The sequence below is a fragment of the Balaenoptera borealis genome, assembly GCF_965194805.1.
Source record: "Balaenoptera borealis genome assembly, chromosome: 2".
Classification (NCBI taxonomy): Eukaryota; Metazoa; Chordata; class Mammalia; order Artiodactyla; family Balaenopteridae; genus Balaenoptera; species Balaenoptera borealis.
The window spans coordinates 37833600-37855243 of record NC_138867.1 but is presented as its reverse complement, the minus strand read 5'-3'; the positions used below and the strand labels follow the sequence as shown (position 1 = coordinate 37855243).

The 21644-nt window shown below is 41.6% G+C and overlaps 1 protein-coding gene across 6 annotated transcripts in view; it reads right to left on the bottom strand.

The window, feature by feature from the left end:
- Nucleotides 1–21644, bottom strand: part of NIM1K (NIM1 serine/threonine protein kinase) — a 68681-nt gene that overhangs the window by 40446 nt on the left and 6591 nt on the right. For 5 of the 6 annotated variants that reach the window (XM_082382416.1, XM_082382415.1, XM_082382412.1 and 2 more), the window contains exon 2: nucleotides 2335–2456. The exons of the other annotated variant lie outside the window; for it this stretch is intronic. The gene's annotated coding sequence lies outside the window, so the exon portion shown is untranslated. The remainder of the gene's footprint in view (nucleotides 1–2334; nucleotides 2457–21644) is intronic. 6 annotated transcript variants of the gene reach the window in all.

The window sequence follows — 21644 nt, the reverse complement described above, 5'->3', positions numbered from 1 at the left end:
CGTATAAAGATGCTCAACGTCATGAGCCATCAGGGAACGCAAAACCACAATGAGATACCACTTCACACCCACTAGGATGGCTAGAATAAAAAAGACAGGTAATAACAAGTGTTAGAGAGGATGTGGAGGAACTGGAAACTTCATACACTGCTGGTGGGAATGTGAAATGGTGCACCCCCTTGAAAAACAATCTGTCAGTTTTTAAAACAATTGAATATAGTTATCTCATAAACTAGCAATTCCTCTCCTAGGTATATATCTTAGAGAAATGAAAATATGTCCACACAAAAACTTATATACAAATGTTAATAGCAGCATAATTCATAATAGCTAAAAAGTAGAAACAACCCAAATATCCATCAACTGATGAATGGATAAATAAAATGCGGTATATCTATACAGTAGATATTATTCATCAGTAAAAAGAAATGAAGTACTGACATATGTACAGCAAGGACAAACCTTGAAAACATTCTGCCAGGTGAAAGAAGCAGTCATAAAGGACCGTATATTGTATGATCCCATTTACATGAAGTGTTCAGAATAGGCAAATCTATAGCAACAGAAAGTAGATTAGTGGTTGGTTAGGGTTTAGAGGGAGGAGTTGGGAATACTGGCTAAGCAGAGCAACATTTCTTTTTAGGGTAATGAAAATATTCTAAAATTGATTGTGGTGATGTAAATATGCACAGCTCTGTGAATATACTAAAAGTCATTGAACTGTGTACTTTAAATGAGTCAATTGTATGGTATTTGAGTTACATCTTAATAAAGCTGTTAAAATACATTTGAAACAATTAAGGGAATTAAAATGTTACACTAGAAAATATTCACTTAATGCAAACTACCCAGCCAGCTGCCTTCAAATCTTTTTCCTACTACCTTGACCATATTTTGGATTAAATACAACCTTCTGATTCCAGACCATTCATGCTCCCTTTCTGCCATTCACATTTCTGCACACATCTTCCATCCCAGCTCACTTTTTGTTTTTTGGCTGTGCCACACGGCATGTGGGACCTTAGTTCCCGGACCTGGGATTGAACCTGCACCCCCTGCAGTGGAAGAGTGCAGAGTCTTAACTACTGGACCACCAGGGAAGTCCCTCCGGCTTGCATTCTTAACAGCTATCTCCCCTTTCAGACTTTTATTTAGATCTTGCCTGCTGTTCTTTGCCTACACTGTCCAAAATGGCTAGAAGTCCCTCCAGCTTGCATTCTTAACAGCTAGCTCCCCTTTCAGACTTTTATTTAGATCTTGCCTGCTGTTCTTTGCCTACACTGTCCAAAATGGCTAGAACAAAGAATTACAGAATGTTAGAAACTGAGGACACTTCAGTGCTCCTCCCCTCCCACCCCTTCACTTTAGGGCTTAGGAGACAAGGGCCAGAGAGATTACATGACTTGTCCCTAGTTCCCAAAATACTTTGTCTTTGGCCCACCTCTTCCAAAAAGCCTTCATTCATTAAGTGAACACTTCCTTATCTTTCTACCCAATCTCTGACACCATTCTTTATTGTACTACTGAACTGTACCAAATGCATTGATCTCAAGATGTCATTCACATTTAAACACAAATTTTGCATCCCAGAGGGAAAAAAGCAGCGCTTTTATCTCCATGGCTACTATATCTGACGTCTCAGCTGCTGTAGCTTTTTCTTCTTCTGTTGTCATGAACAATTTAAAATTCATAAGAGTATGGACACCAAGGGGGGGAAGCGGGGGGGTGGTGATGGGATGAACTGGGAGATTGGGATTGATATGTATACACTAATATGTATAAAATAGATAACTAATAAGAACCTGCTGTATAAAAAAAATAAAATAAACTTCAATAAAATAAAATAAAATTCATAGGAGGCTGTCCTCAAACCAGCCAGGAGCAAACACAGGGAAAAACCCCCCACCCGGTTTCCATAAAGGACATTCCCTCAACTCACTTCACAGAAAACCATTCCTGAGGTCTTCAGTAAACAGCACTTTAGCCCATAGAAAATACATCATCTCCACATTTTTAAATGCTCTCGGGAAAGAAAATGGTAATAAAGGGTATTTACATGTCTTTATAGGTCGATACCCGTAGGTATACCAGGATCAAAGATTAGTTGTTTTTTTTAATCAAATAAATATTCATCTTGATGAGAAATAGAATATCCTCTAGGGAGGCAGGAAATTCATAAATCATGTAGGTGTAAGCAGTCATTCTGGATTTTACATGAAGAGAAAATACATTAATACCAAACTGGCCTTCCATGTGAAGGGAGTAACATAGTAAATAATAATGTAAATCCGTTAAAGAACATGAGTCATGAAGTCAAAGATCACGCAGGCCTACCTGGCTTGGAAAAGCAAAATTCACTGCTCTCTAAAAGGAGAGGAAGGGCCCTCCTGTCTGGCTGCGCCTTTGCTGCTCCAGGAACTGCTGAGCACAGGCGTCTGCACAGAGGACCTTGGCGACTGAGGAAGAGAAAGGCAAATGTAATTAGAGACGCTTTCTTCCCCAGAGCGGGAACACTTTGAGGCTGGTTGAAGAAGAAGTGATTACACAGTGTTGGCGAGGCAGTTTAAGGGGCACCCACCAGGGAGCCAGGAGGCTTCTGGAGCCAGTTCTGAGAATTACATACTGTTCCATGGTGCTTGCTAATTGACCCGGTATTTCAGGCTGAAAATATTTCCCCAAGGAGGTGAGTGAAAGTAGATAACAAGGATCTCACCTCATGGGGCAGCCCACGAACAGAGCATGAGCTCTAGAAACCAGGTATTATTTGAATGTATAAAACTGCAAAAAGATCACAGACTGAACACGGAAAGATTCTGAATTATGCACCAAGAAGATTTCTGCTGTGATTCTCAGCCCACACTCCCCCTCCTCCCTGCCCTGTACTACTTTAGTTTGAATTTTATGAATTATTTATCATTGTAAAGATAAGGGGTATGTACGGATCTGTGAAATGGTCACATCTCTGAGAGCTTCATGATAACAGTCACTTCATTTAAGTGGCGATCTATGCACACATAAGGAAAGATATCTACAAAGTGCAGGAAAAGTTCTGGATGCGCAGTACCCAACTGTTGCCAAGGAGGAGGGAAATGAAGTAGGGGCAGAGGTGGAGAATTCAAGAAGCTCTTTCACATTTCACCCTGTATACTTCAGTGTGCCCTTTTGTTGTTGTTGCTATTTGGACTATTTATGATTATGACAGCAATTTTCTTGGCTTAAGGACTAAAAATATACGTTTACCTCCACCGATTTCTGGGGAACGTGGCCTCTCTCTGGTGACTGTGTATGTAAAAGTAACTCATCTCTGATACAATAAACTGGCCTACCCACCTGGCATGGTCTAGTCCAGCATTCCAAAGCTGAGATTTTCCAGAGTTGTGAGTTTGGAAGTAGGATGACTTGGAAAGAAATGAAATCTGGCACTTTGTGTCAAGTGGTTGAAATGGTGACATAATTACCAACTGACTGTAGAATACACCCCCAGGCAGAAGGGGGTGCTCCAATATTGGTGATGAAAACAATACATGGCACTATGGCGCCAGTATCTGACACCAGGCCTGGAGGAACACGAAGAGGGACTTAAAGCCCTCATGGAGAATACTAGCTGGTGTGCCCTCTGAATTTGTTTTTGTTTCTCTCAAAGTTAGGGCTTTGGGAATCCTGAAGAAAACAGCATAATGAACTCTAGTCTCAGGATCATGGGGGGAATTCTCTTCCCAATTGAGTTATGGATATTTCAGAATATTCAGAAACAACCCCAGAGATGTATTTAGCTGCTGCCTGGGGCCTTTTGTTCCCAGACAGATTTGGGGGCTGACAGTGGGTGATGACATGATGCATGTCATCGGGATAAAGCTGTGTCTCCACAGGCTGAATCTTCTCCTTTTGTCACTGAGCCACAGTTCCAGAGTAAGTAAGGGGACCAGGTTACCTTTGCACAGAGGAGCCACCTACAAGGGGAGGATGAGAGATGGGTGAAAGGAATGGGGGCCCCTGCTGAGGCCTCCGATCTGAGCCAAGGTTGTGTCAGGAGTCTCATGACAGAGCTGTGCTGAAACGGTGGTTATGTCAGAGGCTGGATCTGGTCCTGAGGATTTTAAAGTCTGTGAGGGATTTATTGGGGGCCCTCGGATGAGGGCACTTTAAAATACCCGTTGGAGCCTGGACTAAGTGCAAAGGATGGAGGCACTCTGCAGAGGGAACAGATGCTGGAAGGGTGCCTGCCTGGGAGGGGCCATGGCCAAATGTCAGCAATGACAAGCAGTAGAAATCTAAAGGCAGGGCATGACCCTGCCATCCAAGTCAGAAGTCTCGGCGCCGCCCCTGGCTTCTCTCTTCCCCTCACCCATCACTCAGTCCTGTTGACTCTCCCACTTCAACCCACCCCAGTCTTTTTACCCATCATCCTGACCACCGCCTGTACTGGGCAGGCTGGATCCCACAAGACACAGTGATGCACATGCTTTAGGGCACCAGCGGACCAGGGCACCAAAGAGAAGAGGCAATAGAAGTCTTAAAATATTTTGATATTTGGTATAATTTTTTCAATGCATCTAAACAATCATCATAAGAAAAATCAGAACTTGGGTTCTATTATTCTTATTTTATGGTTAGCTTTGCTTAAATTTTGAATTGCATGTGGGGGATGATGATGGTGATGGCCTTTAAAGGTCTCAATCCCACCCGGTACCTAGTTGGCTGAAACAGCCTTTTAGCAGGCTTTTCTACTTCCTGTCTTGCCCAGTTCAACTTTATTCTCCAGGAAACCACCTGCAGGCTCTTTCTAAAATGTAGATATTACTTTCCCACTTAGAATCCTTCATTAAAATGACTGCAGGAGGCCGCTCTCACCTTCTGAGATGGCCCACACTCCATCTGTGGAGTGCGTTTCTCTCTAAATAAATCCACTTCTTACCTATCACTTTGTCTCTCACTGAATTCTTTCTGCGACGAGACATCAAGAACCTGAGCTTCATTAAGTCCTGAGACCAGAAATGCGAGCAGTTTGAGGGCAATTCCAAGCTGCAGCACGTGGGCAGTAGGGGAGCCGCCCGAGTCCTCCCGCACCGTCGGGCCCCACGACGAGCACGTTATTGATTCCGTTTCTTAAACTTTCCGAGAAACTATATACCTCAGTACTCCATCACGGTCTGAAGGTCGGAGGACCTCAGCTCCGGGCGGGCGCCCTGGAGCGGCGAGGACAGGGAGCTTCTCCCCCGCTTCCTCCCCCCGCTGCCCCTGCCAGCCCAGCGCCACCGCGAATGGATTGTGGGAGCCCCACGCCTGCGGGCGGCAGGACCGGGAGGGAAGGGGCAGCTGCCGTAGCACAGCGAGGGGAGCTCTCCAACCTCCACTTGGATCCACTGACATCACGGGTTCCACGCCGGTCACGGTCAAGGTCCCGGTCTCGGCGTTTTCCCTGCCCCGCCCTCCCGACTGTCTTCCTAGCGCAGACCCCCTTCCACGTGGCGTACCTGCTCTCTCTGGATACGAACTTTCTATGGTGGGACACTGAACACAGATAGATATAAGGAAGGATGTACGGTCAGTTCCTATGGTTTCTGTAGGTCATCCTCATCTTGTAAATTCTCCACAAAGCAGATCACAGCCGTGAGGAGGAGGGGCTGAGCCCTTGGGGCCAGAGGGAGGAGGTGGCCTCCTTTGCCCCCGGAGCCTTATAGGGGGGTAGGTGCTGCTGTGGCCGCCACCCTGGGGGGCTAGCGCTGCCCTGAGGCCTAGACGCCGGCCTCTCGGTTTGGCTTCAGCTGGGAGTCACCTCATGCTCTGTGCTGGAATCCACTTTTCATGCCTTTGGTGTCTGTAAACCCTGGATGGGTTACTTATTTTGACAAATTGTTGCTTCGGGTCTTTGTAAGTTAAATTTCTTTTCTCTAAGGATAAAATGAATAAAAAAGAATCTCCCAGCAAAAAAAAATTTAAAAAAAGACTACAGGATAAAATTCAATTTCCATTGCATGGTCTAGAAAGCTCTTCAAGATCTGGCTCTTGATTTTATTTCTAGCTTCATTTCTCATCTCCCCCACTTCCTCTCATTTGCCCCCTCCATATACCCTGATGGGGTTCAGGACATGCTACCCCAAAATATGGCCCCATAGTATTTTAAGCAGGAGAGTCACTCCGACTTTCTTCTCCCCTTACCCTTCTTCCCTGAAACATGTTATACAACCCTCAGGTGAGATGGGCTCTCCCTATACCTGGAGGAAAGGAGCAGTCTTATCTCTGAAGACAAAGGGTCATAGAGAAGAATCCTAACAAAGAGGCTTTGCTAAGTTTCTACCAGTTGACTACACTCAACTCGTACTCCTTAGCCTATCATATTCCTCCATGACTGTCCACTCTTCATCAAACCCAGTGTAAAACACTCAGGCCTGTTTCTTTGGGTTTTCATTTCCTTATGAAGGCTCCCATGTCACATAAGATGTATATGAAATAAATTTGTATCCTTTTCTCTTGTTAATCTGTTCTTGTCAGTTTAATTTCCAGACCCAGCCAAACTTTCCATCCTTTATAACCCTATATTTGAGACATATCAAAACACCTGAGGTCTCATAAACATCCCAGGCTGCTTCATGCTTCTCTGCCTTTGTACATGACATGCCCTCTACATGGACTGTTTCCATGACCCATTCACCATCAGACCTCTAAAACTCTGTCCGTGAAGTCTTCCTTTACTCTCTTACACCCACGGGGCTCTCAGAGTATTTCATGCATCCCTCTAGGTATATCTGCCTCTCTGTGGTGTCACTGTTTGTATGCACATCTCTGTCTACCTGTTTAGACAATGAAGGAACTGAGAGCAGAGATGTCCTATTCCTTTTCTATCTCTAAACAGTGCCTGGCACATCATAGGTACTCAATGCAAGTTTATGGAGTAGAAGAATTAATCAATGAATTAAAACAGGTTTATTTTGTTGGTAAGCAGAAAAATTATTTTAAATTCTTGTTTTACAAGAGATTAATTTCATTCCTTTTCTTAATTTCAGTCACCTAATGTTGAAATTCTACGTATTCAAATTAAGACTACATTCCATTCTCTTTCCTTTCCTTTCCTTCTTTTCCCTTCCCTTCCTTTCCCTTCCCTTCTGTTCTCCTTCTGATACTCCTCGCAAGAATTTAGCTCCTCCTCTGGTTTTCTCCCATGAACACCAACATTTTCCTTCAACATCTTCAAATCCTGTCTGGTGTTTGAGTTACTTGGGTACATATTTGTCCTCCTGACCGGAACGTGGGTTTCTATGGGGAAGGTCCTCAATCTTATTAATTTCAGGATTCTGGGCACCCAGTACCCAGGAGGAGTACATAAATGCTGGCTGACTTGACTTGAATCGTACAGATACTTTAAAAGGTAGTGTGGGGCTTCCCTGGTGGCGCAGTGGTTGAGACTCTGTCTGCTAATGCAGGGGACACGGGTTCGAGCCCTGGTCTGGGAAGATCCCATATGCCGCGGAGCGGCTGGGCCCGTGAGCCACAATTACTGAGCCTGCATGTCTGGAGCCTGTGCTCCGCAACAAGAGAGGCCACGATAGTGAGAGGCCCACGCACCGCGATGAAGAGTGGCCCCTGCTTGCCACAACTAGAGAAAGCCCTCACACAGAAACGAAGACCCAACACAGCCAAAAATAAATAAATAAATAAGTAAGTAAATTAAAAAAAAAAAAGTAGTGTGGATCTTGGAAGATACAGATATTTCTCTCACAGACATCCTTCTCTGGCTGAAAAAACAAAAAACCCACCACAAACAACTGTTGTATGATGAAGAAGAAAAGGCAAAAATCTAAAAAAGACAACAAAACAAAAACCAAAACTCTTTCAAGCGCTGTCTCCTAAAACAAGGGCAGGTTTGTTACAAGTGCCCCTCACCCGAGCACCTCTGGCTGGAAAATTTCTGAAACCTTGTGAGTTTGAGGAGATGCCCTACTGCTTTTGTACAGCATTTTAAGGTTCCCAGTGAAGCACACCTCAAATGTGGGTAGACATTCCTAAGAAGGCTATTTGAGTTGGAAGCATCCAATGTTTACAGACCAACGCTTGCTCCAGCCCACAGACAATAAAAACAACCCGATTATGGTTTCCCTTTGGAAGGCTACTGAGGTTAAAATGATCACAGTACAAGTAAAGAAGGCTCCATTTCCCTCTGTTTTTATTTTAAGGGTGTGACATGTTAGTAGCCTCCAGCAGATTTTGCTGTGTTTTAAAGCATGAGAAATAATCCCTGCTCTATTTTCAAGACCTTCTCTGCACTCCTCAGTTCCTCCAAAATGGTTCTGCAAATATACACACCCATGCACTTGCCTTTGCCCTTCTCCCTACTCCTTGCCTTCTTTGTGTTTACACTTCCCCATGGGAGCCAAAACCAACACTAATTAGTGGTGAATTAAATCCTACCACTAGGACACTAGAGGATCAGTGTTTACCCAGGATTCCAAGGCATCCCTCGTCCCTTGTCCCAAGCTCAAAGACTCACAGTTAAATATGCAGCCTTGAAAGGAATTCTGAGATCTGAATCTATTATGCAATTTATTCCTAAAGTTTTACCATCCCTATTGTAAAATATCCTTTCATGCCCAGGTAGCCTGACATACCCAACTTGCCCTGACTGGAGCACACTTGCTCCTTGTCTCACTCAGCCTTCAAGACCCTGCTGAAGTATCACCTTCTTGGTGTTAGACCAGACAGAGTTAGCTGTTCCACCCTAATCACTCCCACTGAAATTCATTTCTTGATATTCTCAGATCTTATCCTGATATTCTGTCTTGCTATCTCATATCTGATAACCTATCAGCTCATATTCTAATTATGTTTGGCCTTTCTAGACTGACCTCAGCTCCTTGTTTACCTTGTATCCTTAATATTCCCCAGCATCTAGTCCTAGGATATGGTAGGTGCCAAAAAAATATTTGTTTTAAAATAATTAAAACAATATACGAAAGATGAAGTAACATAAACCTATAAACCACAAACTAATAGCACCTTTGGAAGGACGACTGCAAGCAGTCGTGCTTTTAGTTGGTGTTAACATAGTCCTACTAGCATTTTATTCAATATGATAGAGAAGGTATACTAAAAGCTACTTTTATAAGCAATTACTATATACCAGACACTGTGCTTTTGTATTATTGATCACTCATTAGGACAAACCCTGTAAGACAGATATTAAAATTCCCATTGCACTGATGAAATAACTAAAGTTTATAGAGGCTGAGGAATTGGTCCAAACTCAGAGAGCAAGTGAGTGTCAGGGCAGCATGGGCTCCAGACCCTCCTGACTCCACTGGCTGCCTCCATGTGGTCTACACTATAGTAGAACATAACGCTCAAAGGAACAGGCCGTTGCCCTGAGGTCCAAGCTTGGGCATGAGTTACAGATAGCAGCAAGGGCAGGCAGGAGAATCAGAAAGGAAGAGTCTTTAAAGTGTTTTGTTTTCTAATAAACCACTGGGCCTGATGAATATCAGTGACAGTAAATATACAAATGGAAGTATCTTTTATTTGAAACTACATAATAGACTTGCCTTCCCCATTGCAAGTACCCGACCTGACTTGATGAAACTCTAGATAACCCTATGCTATTGGATGACAACCTACACAGAGAAAGATCAAAATCGTTCACTATGATTATTATTATTGCTAAACAAGTTCAAATGACTCAATGGAAGTTATAAATAAATAAGAATACACAGCAGGGGCTTCCCTGGTGGCGCAGTGGTTGAGAATCTGCCTGCTAATGCAGGGGACACGGGTTCGCGCCCTGGTCTGGGAAGATCCCACATGCCATGGAGCAACTAGGCCCGTGAGCCACAACTTCTGAGCCTGCGCGTCTGGAGCTTGTGCTCCGCAACAAGAGAGGCCATGACAGTGAGAGGCCCGTGCACCGTGATGAAGAGTGGCCCCCACTTGCCGCAACTAGAGAAAACCCTCACACAGAAACGAAGACCCAACACAGCCAAAAATAGATAAATAAATAAATAAATAAATAGATAGATAAACTTTCATTTAAAAAAAAATTGTGGTAAAATACATTTAAAAAAAAGTTTAAAAAAATAATTAAAAAAAAAAAAAAAAAGAATACACAGCAATACTTGCTGTATATGTATACACCAGAGAAGAAACAAGCTAGATCACAGCTCAGGCCATCTTGGAATAGAATACCTGTTGAAATTTAGCAGACTGCACAAAAAAGTGAAATTATAAGCCAATTTTGCTCCCTAACATATATATAAAAAATGTAAAATACATAGTAGTAAATGAAATCTGGCAGTATATTTATAAAAGTATGACCAGCTAAAACTTCTCCCAAGAATGTAAGCATGGCTTAACAATAGAAGATGTGTATATTTAATTTAACACATGAATCAATTAAAGGAGAAAAATAAAAGAACAGCTAAGCAGGTGCAGAAAAAGCATTCGATAAAACTGTACACTCGAGCTATTTGTGAGGATTTGGTTCAAGATGGCAGAGTAGAAGGACATGCACTCACTCCCTCTTGCAAGAGCACCAAAATCACAACTAACTGCCGAACAATCATCGACAGGAAGACACTGAAACTCACAAAAAAAGATAACCCACATCCAAAGACAAAGGAGAAGCCTCAATGAAACGTTAAGAGGGGTGCAATCACAATAAAATCAAATCCTATAACTGCTGGGTAGGTGACTCACAAACTGGAGAACAATTATACCACAAAAGTCCACTCACTGGAGTGAAGGTTCTGAGCCCCACGTCAGGCTTCCCAACCTGGGGGTCCGGCAACGGGAGGAGGAATTCCCAGAGAATCAGACTTTGAAGGCTAGCAAGATTTGATTGCAGGACTTCAACAAGATTGGGAGAAACAGAGACTCCACTCTTGCAGGGCACACACAAAGTAGTGTGCACATCAGGACCCAGGGGGAAGGAGAAGTGACCCCATAGGAGACTAACCCAGACCTACCTGCTAGTGTTGGAGGGTCTCCTGCAGAGGCAGGGGGTGGCTGTGGCTCAATGCGGGGACAAGGACACTGGCAGCAGAAGTTCTGGGAAGTACTCCTTGGCGTGAGCCCTCCCATTGCCCACCATCAGCCCCACCAAAGAGCCACTAGGCTCCAGTGCTGGGTCGCCTCAGGCCAAAAAACCAACAGGCAGGGAACTCGGCCCCATCCATCAACAGACAAGCAGATTAAAGATTTACTGAGCTCTGCCCGCCAGAGCAACACCCAGCTCTACCCACGACCAGTCCCTCCCATCAGGAAGCTTGCACAAAACTCTTAGATAGCCTCATCCACCAGAGGGCAGACAGCAGAAGCAAGAAGAACTACAATCCTGCAGACTGTGGAAAGAAAACCACATTCACAGAAAGATAGACAAAATGAAAAGGCAGAGGACTATGTACCAGATGAAGGAACAAGATAAAACACCAGAAAAACAGCTAAATGGAGTGGAGATAGGCAACCTTCAAGAAAAAGAATTTAGAATAATGATGGTGAAGATGATCCAGGACCTCAGAAAAAGAATGGAGGCAAAGATCGAGAAGATGCAAGAAATGTTTAACAAAGACCTGGAAAAATTAAAGAACAAACAGAGATGAACAAGACAATAAGTGAAATGAAAAATACACTAGAAGGAATCAATAGCAGAATAACTGAGGCAGAAGAACAGATAAGTGATCTGGAAGACAGAATGGTGGAATTCACTGCTGCAGAACAGAATAAAGAAAAAAGAACAAAAAGAAATGAAGACAGCCTATGAGAACTCTGGGACAACATTAAATGCACCAACATTCGCATTATAGGCGTCCCAGAAGGAGAAGAGAGAGAGAAAGGACCCAAAAAAATATTTGAAGACATTATAGTCGAAAACTTCCCTAACATGGAACAGGAAATAGCCACCCAAGTCCAGGAAGCGCAGAGAGTCCCAGGCAGGATGAACCCAAGGAGAAACACACTGAGACACATAGTAATCAAATTGGCAAAAATTAAAGACAAAGAAAAATTATTAAAAGTAACAAGGGAAAAATGACAAATAACATACATGGGAACTCCCATAAGGTTAACAGCTGATTTCTCAGCAGAAACTCTACAAGCCAGAAGGGAGTGGCACAATATATTTAAAGTGATGAAAGGGAAGAACTTACAACCAAGATTACTCTCCCTGGCAAGGATCTCATTCAGATTTGACAGAGAAATCAAAAGCTTTACAGACAAGCAAAAGCTAAGAGAATCCAGGACCACCAAACCAGCTCTACAACAAATGCTAAAGGAACTTCTCAGGCAGGAAACACAAGAGGAGAAAAGGACCTAAAATAACAAACCCAAAACAATTAAGAAAATGGTAATAGGAGCATAATATTGATAATTACCTTAAATATGAACAGATTTAGTGCTACAACCAAAAGATACAAACTTGCTGAATGGAAACAAAAACAAGACCCATATATATGCTGTCTACAAGAGACCCATTTCAGACCTAGGGACACATACAAACTGAAAGTGAGGGGATGGAAAAAGATATTCCATGCAAATGGAAATCAAAAGAAAGCTGGAGTAGCAATTCTCATATCAGACAAAATAGACTTTAAAATAAAGACTATTACAAGAGACAAAGAAGGACACTACATAATGATCAAGGGATCAATCCAAGAAGAAGATATAACAATTATAAATATATATGCACCCAACACAGGAGCACCTCAAAACATAAGGCAAATGCTAACAGCTATAGAAGAGGAAACTGTCAGTAACACAATAATAGTGGGGGAGATTAACACCTCACTTACACCAATGGACAGATCATCCAGACAGAAAATTAATAAGGAAACACAAGCTTTAAATGACACAATAGACCAGATACATTTAATTGATATTTATAGGACATTCCATCAAATCTGTGTAAACAGCAGATTACACTTTCTTCTCAAGTGCACACAGAACATTCTCCAGGATAGATCACATCTCAGGTCACAAATCAAGCCTCGGTAAATTTAAGAAAATTGAAATCATATCAAGCATCTTTTCTGACCACAACACTATGAGATTAGATATAAATTACAGGGAAAACAACGTAAAAAACACAAACACATGGAGGCTAAACAATACGTTACTAAATAACCAAGAGATCACTGAAGAAATCAAAAAATACCTAGAGACAAATGACACGACGTGAAAACACGATCCAAAACCTATGGTATGCAGCAAAAGCAGTTCAAAGAGGGAAGTTTACAGCAATACAATCTTACCTCAAGAAACAAGAAACATCTCAAATAAACAATCTAACCTTGCACCTAAAGGAACTAGAGAAAGAAGAACAAACAAAACCCAAAGTTAACAGAAGGAAAGAAATCATAAAGATCAGAGCAGAAATAAATGAAATAGAAACAAAGAAAACAATAGCAAAGATCAATAAAACTAAAAGCTGGTTCTTTGAGAAGATAAACAAAATTGATAAACCTTTAGTCAGACTCATCAAGAAAAAGAGGGAGAGGACTCAAATCAATAAAATTAGAAATGAAAAAGGAGAAGTTACAACAGACACTGCAGAAATACAAAGCACCATAAGTGACTACTACAAGCAACTCTATGCCAATAAAATGGACAACCTGGAAGAAATGGACAAACTCTTAGAAGGGTATAACCTTCCAAGACTGAACCAGGAAGAAGTAGAAAATATGAACAGACCAATCACAAGTAATAAAATTGAAACTGTGATTAAAAATCTTCCAACAAACAAAAGTCCAGGACCAGACGGCTTCACAGGTGAATTCTATCAAACATTTAGAGAAGAGTTAACACCCATCCTTCTCAAATTCTTCCAAAAAATTGCAGAGGAAGGAACACTCCCAAACTCATTCTATGAGGCCACCATCACCCTGATAGCAAAACCAGACAGAGATACTACAAAAAAAGAAAATTACAGACCAATATCACTGATGAATATAGATGCAAAAATCCTCAACAAAATACTAGCAAACAGAATTCAACAACACATTAAAAGGATCATACACCACGATCAAGTGGGATTTACCCCAGGGGTGCAAGGATTCTTTAATATACGCAAATCAATCCATGTGATACACCATATTAACAAACTGAAGAATAAAAACCATATGATCATCTCAATAGATGCAGAAAAAGCTTTTGACAAAATTCAACACCCATTTATGACAAAAACTCTCCAGGGAGTGGGCATAGAGGGAAACTACCACAATAAAATGAAGGCCATATATGACAAACCCACAGCAAACATCATTCTCAATGGTGAAAAACTGAAACCATTTCCTCTAAGATCAGGAAAAGACAGGGATGTCCACTCTCGCCACTCTTATTCAACATAGTTTTGGAAGACCTAGCCACAGCAATCAGAGAAGAAAAAGAAATAAAAGGAATACAAATTGGAAAAGAAGAAGTAAAGCTGTCACTGTTTGCAGATGACATGATACTATACATAGAAAATCCTAAAGATGCCACCAGAAAACTACTAGAGCTAATCAATGAATTTGGTAAAGTTGCAGGATACAAAATTAATGCACAGAAATCTCTTGCATTCCTATACACTAACAATGAAAGATCAGAAAGAGAAATTAAGGAAACAATCCCATTCACCATTGCAACAAAAAGAATAAAATACCTAGGAATAAACCTACCTAAGGAGGTAAAAGACCTGTACTCAGAAAACTGTAAGACATTGATGAAAGAAATCAAAGATGACACAAACAGATGGAGAGATCACCATGTTCGTGGATTGGAAGAATCAATATTGTGAAAATGACTATACTACCCAAAGCAATCTATAGATTCAGTGCAATCCCTATCAAATTACCAATGGCATTTTTTACAGAACTAGAACAAAAAATCTTAAAATCTGTATGGAGACACAAAAGACCCTGAATAGCCAAAGCAATTTTGAGGGAAATAAACAGAGCTGGAGGAATCAGACTCCCTGATTTCAGACTATACTACAAAGCTACAGTAATCAAGACAATATGGTACTGGCACAAAAACAGAAATACAGATCAGTGGAACAGGATAGAAAGCCCAGAGATAAACCCATGCACCTATGGTCAACTAATCTATGACAAAGGAGGCAAGGATATACAATGGAGAAAAGACAGTCTCTTCAATAAGTGGTGCTAGGAAAACTGGACAGCTACATGTAAAAGAATGAAATTAGAACATTCTCTAACACCATACACAAAAATAAACTCAAAATGGATTAAAGACCTAAATGTAAGACCAGACACTCTAAAACTCTTAGAGGAAAATATAGGGAGAACACTCTTTGACATAAATCACAGCAAGATCTTTTTTGACCCACCTCCTAAAGTAATGGAAATAAAAGCAAAAATAAACAAATGGGACCTAATGAAACTTAAAAGCTTTTGCAAAGCAAAGGAAACTATAAACAAGATGAAAAGACAACCCTCAGAATGGGAGAAAATATTTGCAAACAAATCAACAGACAAAGGATTAATCTCCAAAATATATAAACAGCTCATGCAGCTCAATATTAAAAAAACAAACAACCCAATCAAAAATGGGCAGAAGACCTAAATAGACATTTCTCCTAAAAAGACATACAGATGGCCAAGAGGCACATGAAAAGCTGCTCAACATCACTAATTATTAGAGAAATGCAAATCAAAACTACAGTGAGGTATCACCTCACACCAGTTAGAATGGGCATCATCAGAAAATCTACAAACAAGTGCTGGAGAGGGTATGGAGAAAAGGGAACCCTCTTGCACTGTTGGTGGGAATGTAAATGGATACAGCCATTATGAGAACAGTATGGAGGTTCCTTAAAAAACTAAAAATAGAATTACCATATGACCCAGCAATCCCACTACTGGGCATATACCCAGCGAAAACTGTAACTCAAAAAGACACATGCGGAGGCTTCCCTGGTGGCGCAGTGGTTGAGAATCTGCCTGCCAATGCAGGGGACACGGGTTCGAGCCCTGGTCTGGGAAGATCCCACATGCCACGGAGCAACTAGGCCCGTGAGCCACAACTACTGAGCCTGCGCGTCTGGAGCCTGTGCTCCGCAACAAGAGAGGCCGTGATAATGAGAGGCCCGCGCACCGCGATGAAGAGTGGCCCCGCTTGCCGCAACTAGAGAAAGCCCTCGCACAGAAACGAAGACCCAACACAGCCAAAAATAAATATAAAAATTAATTAATTAATTAAAAAAAAAATACACATGCGGACTTCCCTGGTGGTGCAGTGGTTAAAAATCCTCCTGCCAATGCAGGGGACACGGGTTCGAGCCATGGTCTTGGAAGATCCCACATGCCATGCAGCAACTAAGCCGTGTGCCACAACTACTGAGCCTACGCTCTAGAGCCCATAAGCCACAACTATTGAGCCCACGTGCCACAACTACTGAAGCCCTCACGCCTAGAGCCCATGCTCTGCAAGAAGAGAAGCCACCGCAATGAGAAGCCCACACACTGCAACGAAGAGTAGCCCCCCCGCTCACCGCAACTAGAGAAAGCCCGTGCACAGCAATGAAGACCTAACACAGCCAAAAAAAAAAAGAAAAGAAAGACACATGCACCCCAATGTTCATTGCAGCACTATTTACAATAGCCAGGTCATGGAAGCAACCTAAATGCCCATCGACAGAGAAATGGATAAAGAAGATGTATTACATACATAAAATGGAATATTACTCAGCCATAAAAAGGAACGAAATCGGGTCATTTGTAGAGACATGGATGGACCTAGAGACTGTCATACAGAGTGAAGTAAGTCAGAAAGAGAAAAACAAATATCGTATATTAACACATATATGTGGAATCTAGATAAATGGTACCGATGAACCGATTTGCAGGGCAGAAATAGAGACACAGATGTAGAGAACAAATATATGAATACCAAGGGGGAATGTGGGGGGAGGGGTGGTGGTAGTGGGATAAACTGGGAGATTGAGATAGACATATATACACATATGTATAAAATAGATAATAAGAACTGCTGTATAAAAAATAAATAAATAAAATGAAATTAAAAAAACAAACAAAAACACTATACACTCATTATTAATAAAAATGTTAGCAAACTAGGTATAGAGGGGAACTTGCTCAACCAAGTTACGTCTACCTGCCAAAAACCTACAGCAGACATCTTTTTAAATGGTGAAATATTAGAAGCATTCTCTACAAAATCAGGAAGAAGACAAGGTTGCCTGCTAACACTGCTTCTATTCAATATTTATTGGAGCCTCTGGCCAGTGAAAGAAGACAAGAACTAAATACTGAAAAGAAACAAAACTGTTCTGATTTGCTGACAAAGAATTTTAAACATTGAAAATCCTAGAGACTTTACTCACAAATGATTAAAACTAATAAGTTTAACAATGTTGCTGAAGACAAAATTAGTGCAAATTCAATAACATTTGTATTCACCAATAATAATCTGGCAATAATAAGAAAATATAACAATAATAAAACATATTCCATTCATATGAGTAGCAATAAAAATTCATGAGATACCTAAGAATAAATCCAACAAAGGAGATGATAGAGACATAAATCATGAAAATTATGAAAGCTTATTGGAGAACAAAAAAGCAGAACTAATACATGGAAAAAACATACTATGTTTAATAAAAGAATACTCAATATCATAAAGATGTAAACTCTTCTCCAAATGAATCTACAAACTTAGTGAATTTCAATTGAAATCTCAATTGTTTTTTGTTTTTGTGTATGAGTATGCTTAAAACGGCATATTTAGTCTTGTATTCCATAACACATGGAACAGGCTTGTTCCAATTTCATGTTTTAGATTGGTACACCTGCTCTCAACTCCAAATTTCAGGACGGCAAACATCTTCATGCCCTCTGAAAGAGGTATGAGCAAAACTGTTAACATGAGTCATTTAGAACAGCCACAGAAGTGTAGGGTTTTAAGCAACTTTCCAAAAAGGCAATGAGTGGTCCTGGGCATAAAACGGGGGAGGTACATTTTTCAACATTTCCATCAGTTAGCTCAATCAGGAAGTGCTCAGCAGATGATTCTATCTTCTGACAAGTGAAAAGTTGAGGAAATGAAAATCTTACCTGAGGAAGATTTCATAAAAATAAATGCGTTTTTAAGAATGGGGAAGAGAGGTTAGCAGAGAAGGTAGAGGTGAGAACTTCCAAGGAAGAAAAATTCCAAAATAATTATAAACCACATTAAGGGTGGTCAGAGGTGGGAGCCTGGAATGGGTCAGGAATAGGAACTCTCGGTACCTTTAAGACATTAGTCCAGCATCACCATTTCAATAGGCAACTTAAATGTCAAAATCTATAACATGGTTACTCCTTGAAGTGGCAGTGTGACATTGGAATACTAATATATTCAGCTATTTGATAACATGATTTCCCAAGGGAAAATCTAAACAAAAACTAGTTGGGATGATTGAACATGCAAATTTTCTAGATTCTAAGTCTTTCGTTTCAAAAATACAAGTGATAGGAAAATAATGTTGTAAAACCTAAGAGAGGTCCTTTAGAAAGGAGGTCATAGTGAAACCGTGCAACTCAGATTGGAAAATAATGTTGCAAAACCTAAGAGAGGTCCTTTAGAAAGGAGGTCATAGTGAAACCGTGCAACTCAGATTGGGACTTGAACCCATGGTCTTTTTTTTTTTCTTTTTTGGGTGCACTGGGTCTTTGTTGCCGTGTGCGGGCTTTCTCTAGCTGTGGCGAGCAGGGTCTACTCTTCATTGCGGTGCACAGGCTTCTCACTGCCATGGCTTCTCTTGTTGCAGAGCACAGGCTCTAGGAGTGCGGGCTTCAGTAGTTGTGGCACACGGGCTTAGTTGCTCCATGGCATGCGGGATCTTCCCAAACCAGGGATCGAACCCATGTCCCCTGCATTGGCAGGCGGATTCTTAACCACTGTGCCACCAGGGAAGTCCCTGAACCTATGGTCTTTTAATTGAGATTACACACCTGGTCTCAGGATTTAATAAAGCTCAGGTTCTTCTTGATGTCGCAGAAAGAATTCAGTGAGAGACAAAGCGATAGGTAAGAAGTGGATTTATTTAGAGAGAACATACTCCACAGATGGAGTGTGGGCCATCTCAGAAGGTGAGAGGTGCCGAAATGTGGGGTGGTTAGTTTTTATGGGCTAGGTAATTTCATAGGCTAATAAGTGGAAGGATTATTCCAACTATTTCAGGGAAGGGGTGGGGATTTCCAGGAATTGGGCCACCGCCCAGTTTTTGGCCTTTTATGGTTAGCCTCAGAACTGTCGTGGCACTGGTGGGTGTGTCATTTAGATGCTAATGTATTACAATGAGTGTATAATGAGGCTCAAGGTCCACTGGAAGTCGAATCTTCCACCATCTTGGACCTAGTTGGTTCTAACCAGTTTTTGTCATGTCTTATGGCTATGTCATTCTTTTAAAGGTTGTGCCCTGTCCCCTTCCCTCCTGTTTCAGTAGGAAACATGGGAGTGGGAGGGGTGGAGCTGAAGATCAACCAGCCACAGACTGTGTCAAAATGGTTAGACCTATGAAGTGCTGTTAGACCACCACATGTAATCTTGGCTTGTTATTTATCTTATGGTTGTGGTCTATCTCCCTTATTAATAGCTACTGTTTAATGAGAGCCTACAATAAATAGCAAGTGCTCAGTATGTAGGGTGAACACAGAATTTGTCACTCAAACCAAGACACTTTTGAGAGTAGAAGGAGGTGCTATTAATAATCACACTGGGACAACAGATGTAATCCAGAGCCTTCCCTGATGAACTGGGACACATGGTCACCCTATCAATCAGTGATGGTGTGGCAGTCACCGTAGGCTGGCTCACTCAACATCTTTATTAACTCTCCCTTCCTTGCCTTCTTCTGCTGTAGGGGCTGGAAAGCCCAGTTTCTCTTCCTCCCTCACAGCTAGGGCTGTGGAATACTCCTCCAATAACAAGATGAAATATCCAGTTCAGCAGACTATTTTTAAGTGCCTGCCTACTTTAAGCCAGTGGGTACGAGGTCCTCCCCAAGAGCCGCATCGGTATGATTAAATCATCAGCTAGTGGGGTAAGGTAGACACCTAAACAGATAATTTAAATATAATGTTCAAAGCACTGGGCCAGACATATGTAAAGGTAGGGTGGGCACCCAGAGAACACATGGGATATGGTCAATGTTCAGGGCAAACTTCCTGAATGAGATGAAACCTGAAAGAATTTGCCCCTGTGATTAAGCAAGTGCTAAGATAAGGAAATGTAGGTCAGGGAAACAGAAAGTGAAATGTGGGTTTTTTTTTTTTAATGGCCATTGAATGTGAGGCAATGTAAAGGGTGGGAAAATCTGTACCTCATTGTCTGCTACAAGAACTAGTGTTGTTGATTATGTCCAAAGGGTATTTGTCTAAACTAGAAGTTCAGAAAAGTTTAAAAGGTTTTTTTAAAAACCTTCATAATTAAATATGATCAGAGTGTATTTTATTAGCCAAGAATGGGAGTAATAGTCTGTATTTGCATCTTAGTCTCTGTTCTGATGGGCAACTTTCACCAATTAATCTAGCATTGAACAAAAAAGGTTTAAGTCACCAAATTTCAACTATCACTGAACATTCCATCAATGAGACAAACAGCTTTAAACCCAGAGTCTACTTACTTAGCCCTGCTATATACTAACCTTTAAAAAAATGTTGCATCCTGTTTCCTATAGCTATTAACCATGTCACCTGTTTTATTGTTTTAAATCTTTTTTACTTTTCTCGGTAGATAGTAGTCACCAAACCACACAGACTAGTTCTCACATGGATGTGATGTGCTATACAGAGAGGGTGACTCTTAAGGAAGCCTGAGTTTAGGCAAGACAGAAGCGTTCCTCCTCACCTTCTACATCACCTTCTATATATCTCCATCCAAAACCCACCACCCAGACCACAAGCCTCTGAAGAACTTCTCTGCTTCCCGAGAAGACAGTAATTCTCTAGCACGTGCAACATGACAGAACACAAACCCACTAACATAAATTTGTCTCAGTGTTACATGGAGTGCTCTCAAGAGGCATGAATCTTCACTGGGGCTGCTCAAGGCTTAATTCCAGAACTCTGGAAACACTGCTAAGCCGACTGCTTCTGGCTACATAGGTCTTGTGTGAGTGAAGCAGACTGGTGACTGTCATGCACTGGGGAAGGGCCAAATCATGTCGGATCTCCCAGGAGATCAAAGCAGCCTCAGCTTTCAGGATGTGTCTGCACGCAGAAGCCTTTTCACTGGCTTCCCAGCCTCACTTAATTGCTGAGGTTCCAAGGAAAAAATCAAAATATCAGATCCACATTCCATGTGGTCTCTGCCGTGTGGGTGGAGAGACCCACACCTCCATGCTTAATGGTCCCACTGAGTCCCCCCCCACCACTTCCATTCTGGTTCTCACCCAGCCCTCCCTCTCCTCCTCCATCATCTTTTCATGTGAGTATCCCCTCATTTTGTTCTAATCCACACTTTTCAGATGCCATCTCCAGATTCTTCAGATGCCAGACTGCTTTCATTGTCTAGAGAAGTATAAGACCTGTCTTAACTGTAACTGAGTCTTCTCGAATTCATGACAGGAAGACCTCTTTACACCTGTTCCAAACCCAAAAGGTCCAGAAGGAAGAGTTGGCTTCCCAGTCGGTTAGTACTTAGGAAGAACCTAATTTGCAAGG